At 36.5% G+C, this 9,064-nt stretch overlaps 1 long non-coding RNA gene across 1 annotated transcript in view; it reads left to right on the top strand.

The window, feature by feature from the left end:
* Positions 1-2,319: 2,319 nt before the first annotated feature.
* Positions 2,320-9,064, top strand: part of LOC144239288 (uncharacterized) — a 62,032-nt gene continuing 55,287 nt past the window's right edge. The window contains exon 1 of the long non-coding RNA XR_013337368.1: positions 2,320-2,402. This is a non-coding gene — a long non-coding RNA (uncharacterized LOC144239288). The remainder of the gene's footprint in view (positions 2,403-9,064) is intronic.

The raw sequence follows: 9,064 nt of genomic DNA, 5'->3' as shown, positions 1-9,064 counted from the left end.
TTGTAAATTTTATTTGGATGTATCAAACATCTGACTATGCAAACTATTAGGACAACTCTGATTTGAATTAGAAGACTGAATTTGAGTCAGAGCCTCACTTCGGATGATCTGTATACATGGGAGATATATTCTTCTTCTTGGCACTCCTTTCCCCTTCCAGAGACTGAGACTGTAGATTAGATTGCCTTTCAGGTTTTTTCCAACTGAAACTCTATGAGGCAAGAAATGATAGTTAATTCCTCTACTGACTATATGAGAGACTATTACCGTTTCCTTAAAAAATGTGGTATCTTAAACTGTTAGAATTTTGAGGGGAAATTAAATAAAGAGGATCCAGAAACCTTATCGTGATAGTGTTGAATACCGGGGTAAAATTTACCCCAGCTTTTGAAAATCTATACTGAATTCAAAGATTTGCCTTTTGTAATATAACTTACTTTAATTGTATTTTCTCCAGATAAATAGAACCAATAAGGGGTGTGTGTGTGTATATGTGTATGTATTTGTGTATACATACGTATATATACATATACACACATACAAATACTAATAATAGATCAAGGAGCTTATTATAAGGATTGGCTCACAAGATTATGGAGACTGACAAGTGCCACCGTCTGCAGGATGAGTCAGCAAGCTGGGGACCCAGGACAGCCAATGGTGTAGCTGCAGTGTGAAGGCTGGCAGACTAGAGACACAGGAAGGCCTGATGTTTCAGTTAGAGCTGAAAGTGAGGAAAAAGCTGGTGCCCCAGTGTGAAGGCCATCAGGCAGGAGCACTTACTTTAACTCTGGAGAGCATCTGGTTTTCATTGTACTTAGGCCTTTAACTGAATAGATGAGGCCTACCTACATTATGGAGGCCACTCTGCTTTACTCAGTCTGCCAGTTAAGATATTAATCTCACCCCAAAACACCCTCACAGAAGCACCCAGAAGAATGTTTGATGAATAAATATCTGGGTACTCCATGGCCCAGTGAAGTAGACACAAAAAATATATCATCATACTATCCAAAGAGTCATAGCTATTGTGTTCTGTGTTCCCATCTTATTTTGTAGTATATATGGTTCAAATTTGGCAGAGAGGCTAATGTGCTATTTCTTAGATTCATCTGGAATCCAAAATTGGCACTTTGCCATCAGAAATGCCTAATGCCATTATGTGTGTGTGTTTTTGGTTAAGTTAGTTAATGAGATCCCATTTTCTTGGAAGGGCTTATGTTCCTTAGAGGAATGAGGTATGCTCTCTGAGAAAGATTTGCTTAGCCTAGGATTGCACCTATTATTATAATCATGATATAGAATGAAATGTAGAAATTAAGTAGTATGGTCATGTCTATACAACAGCAAATATTTCAGCTAGGAATAAAATGGTACCTGAGAAATGAGAGCCTGTATTATGGATATTTAAGTGACTATTTCAATTCAAAATGAAAGGGTAAGGGAAATCAGCTTAGTATCAAAATGAAGGGGTTGAGAGAGAAAGGAGACATGAAAAGACTTCTAAAAAAAGAAGGGGCTAAAGAATTAGGGTCTATGTATCTGTAAAGTGTTCTTGACACTTCTCTTTAGGGCAGGTTTTATTGCTGTGCACTGAGGAACTGGAAATGTTTCACGCTTGGTACACTGGTCACATGAAGCCTGACTGCTAAGAGTGAGAGATGGTTTTTCTGAATGATCTTTTCATTATCCTGCCCTCCTCTAGACTCTCATCTTCCTGTGCACCCTACCCTTGCATGTTTCATTTAATAGACTTCCACATTCCGTTCAAGTGCTAGGCTATTTTTTAAAAAACAGAGTAAAATGGTAAGAAGGGCAAGTAAGCCTGCTTTTCAGTGAAGAAATCAAATAGTCCCTTTCCTCAAAGACACTTCCCAAGGATAAAAGATTGAATTCTAGCTCACAGGTTTCTTTAAAAAAAAAAAANCACACACACACACACACACACACACACACACACACACAAAACACACACACACACGTTTATACATAAACTTATAATCTTCATGCAATTCAATAAGTCATATTTTCATAAGGATTTTTTTCTTTTCTTTTTTTGTGCTCCCACTTCTGTGTCTGACGCTATACCCAGGTTCATTGGCAACACAGTTAGGGGAAATTCTGGGGAAGAAGGAGAGGGAAAGTGAAAGATTTAGCACTTAATAGTTAGTGATACTCTGAGGGTAACGGTGATTCTGCCTGGCTGCCTACAGTCAGCCTTCTTGAGCCCTGGGATATAGGAGGTGAACTTTTCTTAAAATTCTGCTGCCCTCAGGAGCAGATGCCTTAAAATAATATTGGTTATATCTTAGGATTATGATGATCCAGAACAAGGACTGGAGGATCTAAAGGAAGGTTGGATGGGTCCTAAAGTAAATTCTTCTGATGTCTTGATTTTGTCTGTAAGTATTCAACAAATATTTATTGATAGTCTGTTAATATTTCAGGCACAATTCTAGCTAGTGAACAAGAGATTTGCTTTCATAGACTAATATTTGTTCTTGGTAGTGGGGGAACAGTAAACATTAAAAAAATATATATATATACATTAAAAAAATTTACTGTTACATATATAGCAATATATATACAATAGTTATTGTAACATACTAATGTTATATATAATAATGTTATAATGTCATATATAATATATAATTAATATATAGTACAATAATGTTATATATAACAGCATTATATATATAACATAAAATGCTATATATAATGTATATAAAATGTATATACATACACATATATACACATATATATATACACACAGATACATAGATATATATGTATATAAAATAGATTATCAAGTAGTGATACCAACCGAATGATGAGTAGAGCTGTAGATCACTATCAGGGAAGAGCTCACTAATTCAACTTGGGACTGATGTCTGAATGATCAGAAATGGCAGGTAGGACTCAGATACCAGCTCTTGCCTCCCTTCATCCAGTCTGTTGGATCATACAGTGGAATTTATTTATTTATGTTTTGATTGAATATTCTGTATTTGAATTGACAAATGGCTGCATTAAGAGAAGGAAGGAAATCCATTAATTACAGCTGCTCTCAACCATAGGAAATATAATCACATAAATACGGATTTTGTTAAAAACAAAAATCTTTACTTTATGGTAGTGTTGCTTATGTGTGTATCTACACTTTTTTTGCCATGAATAAAAAGTCTTCTCTTACCCACTGTCCTATAACTGATACAAAAATAATAATTTCTGCTGTGTTATAGGCCTCAGGCTCTACTGACTGTAAAATAGTTTTTAGTTATTATTCCAGAAAAGTGGAAAATACTAGGCAATCTCTGTAGTTGAACCTTTCTGCTCAATTCTTAATTATCTCTATTTGTCCATCTGGCATGTGAATTCTCGTTTAAGTCAGGCTTTACTTTAGCTTTGATGTTGTATGGGCTTTTTATCATCACTGAATTTCTCCTTTTTATAAAATTTTTTTTCTCGTGATCTGTCTTGCTAAAGGTAACCGTCCAGTGACTGAGGCATAAGGGAGATGGGTGAATGCCATAGATTATCTCTTTCCAGTTTGAATCTGTTCTACTTATTGTTGTCATATGACATGTGATTTTGCTGTGTGATTTTGTGGAACTTGGTGCAGAGATCAGAAACACTGATTTGCCTTCATTGTTTTAATGCCATCGGTTTCTTGCCTTTTCTGCTATGCTTTCTTTGTATTTTATGACCACATGAAGAATATCAGAATCACTCTTTTAGAATGTGAAGTCTGGGTCAGACTGAGATTTATAAGGAGTATTTTGAGGCTAGTTTTTTTCCCCCTTCCTCTTGAGCGCTTTGCTGTCTTCTAAAGCTGTATTCCAGGTGCCAGTGGTCCTTCCATGGTTATGTCAATAGACTTTTAAATAAAAAAACAACTCAGTATTTTCTAACCTGAAGTCTGCTAATTCCTCAAGGGTATTATAGAGAATGTAGAGTTGTGGCCCAAAGTACTTTCTTTGTTCCTATCACTACATGTAAAGCTTCCTTGAGTATGTGTAACTTCCTTGTGTTGTGAACTTCTGGTCAAGGTAATTTTTCTCCATTGTTTGAGAGCTTTATATGGTAATTCAGATCAGTATACAAAGATGTTTAAAGATGATAAAATAATTACATTAAATTAAGAAGAAATGGGACACAGAAATCATGGAGACAAAATCAATGATATAGTTGATATTTGAGGATCAACATCTTTTACATGTTGATATGAAATTTTAGTTTAAAATAGGGAATCTATTAGGTAAAGCCATGATGAGTTGAGGTAGTTTATTTATTTATTTATAAATATAATTTATTGTCAAATTGGCTAACATACAGTGTGTAAAGTGTGTTCTTGGTTTTGGGGTAGATTCCTGTGGTTCATCGCTTACATACAACATCAAGTGCTCATCCCAACAAGTGCCCTCCTCAATGCCCATCACCCATTTTCCCCTCTCTCCCACCCCCCCATCAACCCTCAGTTTGTTCTCTGTATTTAAGAGTCTCTTATGGTTTACCTTCCTCCCTCTCTGTATTTTTTTCCCCTTCTTTACCCCCATGGTCTTCTGTTAAGTTTCTCAAGATCCACATATGAGTGAAAACATATGATATCTGTCTTTTTCTGACTGACTTATTTCACTTAGCATAATACCTTCCAGTTCTCATCCACATTGTTACAATAGCAGGATTTCATTCTTTCTCATTGCCAAGTAGTATTCCATTGTATATATAAACCACATCTTCGTTATCTGTTCATCACTTGTTGCATATTCAGGAAATAGCCTGAATGGCTATTTCCATAATTTGGCTATTGTTGAAAGTACTGCTATAAACATTGGGGTACACATGCCCCTCTGCATCAGCACTCCTGTACCCTTTGGGTAAAATCCTAGTAGTAATATTGCTGGGTCCTAGGGTAGTTCTGTTTTTAATTTTTTGAGGAATCCCCACACTGTTTACAAGAGCAGCTATACCAGTTTGCATTCCCACCAACAGTGCAAGCAGTTCTTGTTTCTCCTTGCCAGCATCTTTTGTTTCCTAAGTTGTTAATTTTAGCCACTCCCACCAATGTGAAGTGGTATTTGAGTGTGGTTTTGATTTGTATTCCCCTGATAAGTGATGTTGAGCATCTTTTAATGGGTCTGTTGGCCATCTGGGCGCCTTCCTTGGAAAAGTGTCTATTCATGCCTTCTTCACATTTCTTCACTGGATTATTTGGTTTTTTTGGGTGTGGAGTTTGGTAAATTCTTTATAGATTTTGGATACTAACCCTTTATCTGACATGTCATTTGCAACTATATTTTCCCATTCCATTGGTTGTCTTTTAGTTTTGTTGATTGTGTCCTTTGCTAGGCAGAAGCTTTTCACCTTCCCAATAGTTCATGTTTGCATATAATTCCCTTGCCTTTAGAGATGTGTCAAGCAAGAAATTTCTGCAGCAGAGGTCGAAGAGGTTGTTGCCTCCTTTCTCCTCTAGGGTTTTGATGGTTTCCTGACTCACATTTAGGTCTTTCATCCATTTGGAGTTTTTTTTTTTTTGGTATGATCTAATTTCATTCTTCTGCATGTTGCTGTCCAGTTGTCCCAGCATCATTTGCTAAGGAGACTGTCTTTTTTCTGTTGGATGCTCTTTCCTGCTTTGTCAAAGATTAGTTGGTCATACATTTGTTGGTCCAAATCTAGTCTTTTTGTGAAGTCTAGCTAGGGGGTTATCAATTTTGTGAAGTCTAGCTAGGGGGTTATCAAGTTCTCTATTCCATTGGTCAATGTGTCTGTTTTTGTCCCAGTACCATACTGTCTTGATGATTACAGCTTTGTAGTAGAGGCTAACGTCTGGGATTGTGATGCCTCCTGTTTTAGTTTTCTTTTTCAATATTACCTTGGCTATTTGGAGTCTTTTGTGGTTCCATACAAATTTTAGGATAGTTTGTTTTAGCTTTGAGAAGATTGCTAGTGCAATTTTGATTGGGATTGCATTGAATGTGTAGATTGCTTTGGGTGGTAATGACATTTTAACTATATTTATTCTTCTGATCCATGAGCATGGTTTGTTTTTCCATTTCTTTGTGTCTTCTTCCATTTCCTTCATGAGTTTTCTATAGTTTTCAGCATACAGATCTTTAATTTCTTTGGTTAGGTTTATTTCTAGGTATTTTATGTTTTTTCTGCAATTGTGAATGGGATCAGTTTTTTTATTTCTCTTTCTGTTGCTTCATTATTGGTGTATAGAAATGCAACCGATTTCTGTACATTGATTTTGTATGTTGCGACTTTGCTGAATTCATGGATCAGTTCTAGTAGGCTTCTGGTGGAACCTGTCGGGTTTTCTATGTAGAGTATCATGTCGTCTGTGAAAAGTGAAAGTTTGACTTCTTCCTTGCCAATTCTGATGCCTTTGATTTCCTTTTGTTGTCTGATGGCTGATACTAGCACTTCCAGCACTATGTTAAACAACAGTGGTGAGAGTGGACATCCCTGTCATGTTCCTGATGTCAGGAAGAAAGCTCTCAGATTTTCCCCATTGAGGATAATATTAGTTGTGGGCTTTTCATACATGGATTTTTGATGTTTAGGTATGTTCCTTCTCTCCCAACTTTCTTGAGGGCTTTTATTAAGAAAGGATGGTGTATTTGTCAAATGCTTTTTCTGCATCTACTGACAGGATCATATGGTTCTTATCCTTTCTTCACATTGATTGATATACAAATATTGAACCAGCCCTACAGCCCCCACCCCCTTCCGTCCTTCTNATAACCCAGGAATGAATCTGACTTGATCATGGTGGATAATTTTTTTTATGTGCTGTTGCATTTGATTTGCAAGTATCTTGTTGAGGATTTTTAAATCCGTATTCATCAAGGATATTGACCTGTAGTTCTCTTTTTTTTCTGAGCCTCTGTCTGGCTTCGGAATCAATGTGATGTAGGCTTTGTAGAAAGAGTCTGGAAGTTTTCTTTCAATTTCTATNCCCAAAAAAAAAAAAAAAAAAGAAAACCCAAAAAAATCCCTGATCTATCAACAGGATCATATGGTTTTTACCTTTTATTTTGTTAATGTGATGTATCACACTGATTGATTTGTTAATATTGAACCAGCCCTATAACCCAGGAATGAATCTGACTTGATCATGGTGGATAATTTTTTTTATGTGCTGTTGCATTTGATTTGCAAGTATCTTGTTGAGGATTTTTAAATCCGTATTCATCAAGGATATTGACCTGTAGTTCTCTTTTTTTTCTGAGCCTCTGTCTGGCTTCGGAATCAATGTGATGTAGGCTTTGTAGAAAGAGTCTGGAAGTTTTCTTTCAATTTCTATTTTTTTGGAATAGCTTGAGAAGAATGGGTATTAATTCTGTTTTAAATGCCTGGTAGAATCTGTCATCTGGCCCAGGGCTCTTATTTGCTGGGAGATTTTTGATAACTGATTCAATTTCTTCACTAGTTACAAGTCTATTCAGATTTTCTGTCTTTTCCCATGTGAATTTTGGTAGGGAGTGTGTGTTTAGGAATTTGTCCATTTCTTCTAAGATGTCCAGTTTGTTGGCATATAATTTTTCATAGTATTCCCTGATAATTGCTTGTATTTCTGAGGGACTGGTTGTAATAAGTCCATTTTCATTCATGATTTTGTCTATTTGGGTGCTCTCTCTTTTTGAGAAGCCTGGCTAGAGGTTTATCAATTTTGTTTATTTTTAAAAAAAAACAACTCTTGGTTTCATTGATCTGTTCAACTGTTGGCATTTTTTTTTGGATTCTATATTGTTTATTTCTGCCCTGAGTTTTTTATTATTTCTCTTCTCCTAGTGGGTTTGGGGAGTTCTTGTTGCTCTCCTTCTAGTTCCTTTAGGTTCACTGTTAGATTTTGTACTTGCGCTTTTTCTAATTTCTTGAAATAAAATTGGAGTGCAATATACTTTTCTCTTAGGACTGCCTTTGCCGCATCCCATAGAGTGTGGATTATTGTATATTCATTTTCATTTCTTTCCATATATTTTTAAATTTCTTCTCTAATTGCCTGACTGGCACATTCGTTCTTTAGTAGAGTTTTCTTTAATCTCCGTATTTTTGGAGCTTTTCCAGACTTCTTCCTGTGGTTGATTTCAAGTGTCATAGCCTTGTGATCTGAAAGTGTGCATGGTATGATCTCGATTTTTTTATATTTATTGAGGGCTGCTTTATGGCCCAGTATGTGATCTGTCTTGGAGAATGTGCCATATGCACTTGAGAAGAAAGTGTGTTCCATAGCCTCAGGATGTAGAGTTCTAAATATATCTGTCAAATCCATCTCATCCAATATGTCATTCAAGTCTATTGTTTCTTTAGTGATTTTCTGTCTAGTTGATCTATCCATTGCTGTAAGTGGAGTATTAAAGCCCCCTGATATTAGCACATTTTATCCATAAGATTGTTTCTGTTTGTGATTGTTTTATGTATTTAGGTGCTTCTGTATTCAGTGCATAGATATTTGTAATTGTTAGCTCTTCCTGATGGATAAACCCTGTAATTATATAATGCCCTTCTTCATCCCTTGTTAATGCTTTTACTTTAAAGTCCAGTTTGTCTGATATAAGTATAGCTACTCCAGCTCTCTTTTGACTTCCAGTAGCATGATAGATATTTCTCCATCCCCTTACTTTCAATCTGAAGGTGTCCTTGTTGTGCCCAAATCACTAGTCCCCTGAGACCCCCAAGGAGCCGACACCGATGCAAGTACATAAGGGTCTTTCTTACAAGCTTGAGCAGGGACTCACCCATCAACCTGTGCAGTGGCAGCAAGGTGAAGCTCCGAACAATAGTGAGCAGGGTTTTTATGGGGTAAGGGACAGGGGTGTTACAGTGCTCACATTGTACGTATAGCCTCATCACATAAGCACCAATCATAATTGCACCTATGTTAACAGCTTTTTTTAAAATTTTAAAAAATATTTTTTATTTATTTCTAGGAGAGAGAGAGAGAGACAGCATGAGCAGGGGAGGGTCAGAGAGAGAGGGAGACACAGAGTCTGAAATAGGCTCCAGGCTCTGAGCTGGCAGTCAGCACAGAGCCCGGCGCGGGGCTCGAACCCAC

The sequence above is a fragment of the Crocuta crocuta genome, unplaced genomic scaffold, assembly GCF_008692635.1.
Source record: "Crocuta crocuta isolate KB4526 unplaced genomic scaffold, BGI_CrCroc_1.0 scaffold140, whole genome shotgun sequence".
Classification (NCBI taxonomy): Eukaryota; Metazoa; Chordata; class Mammalia; order Carnivora; family Hyaenidae; genus Crocuta; species Crocuta crocuta.
This window is presented reverse-complemented; position numbering and strand designations above follow the sequence as displayed.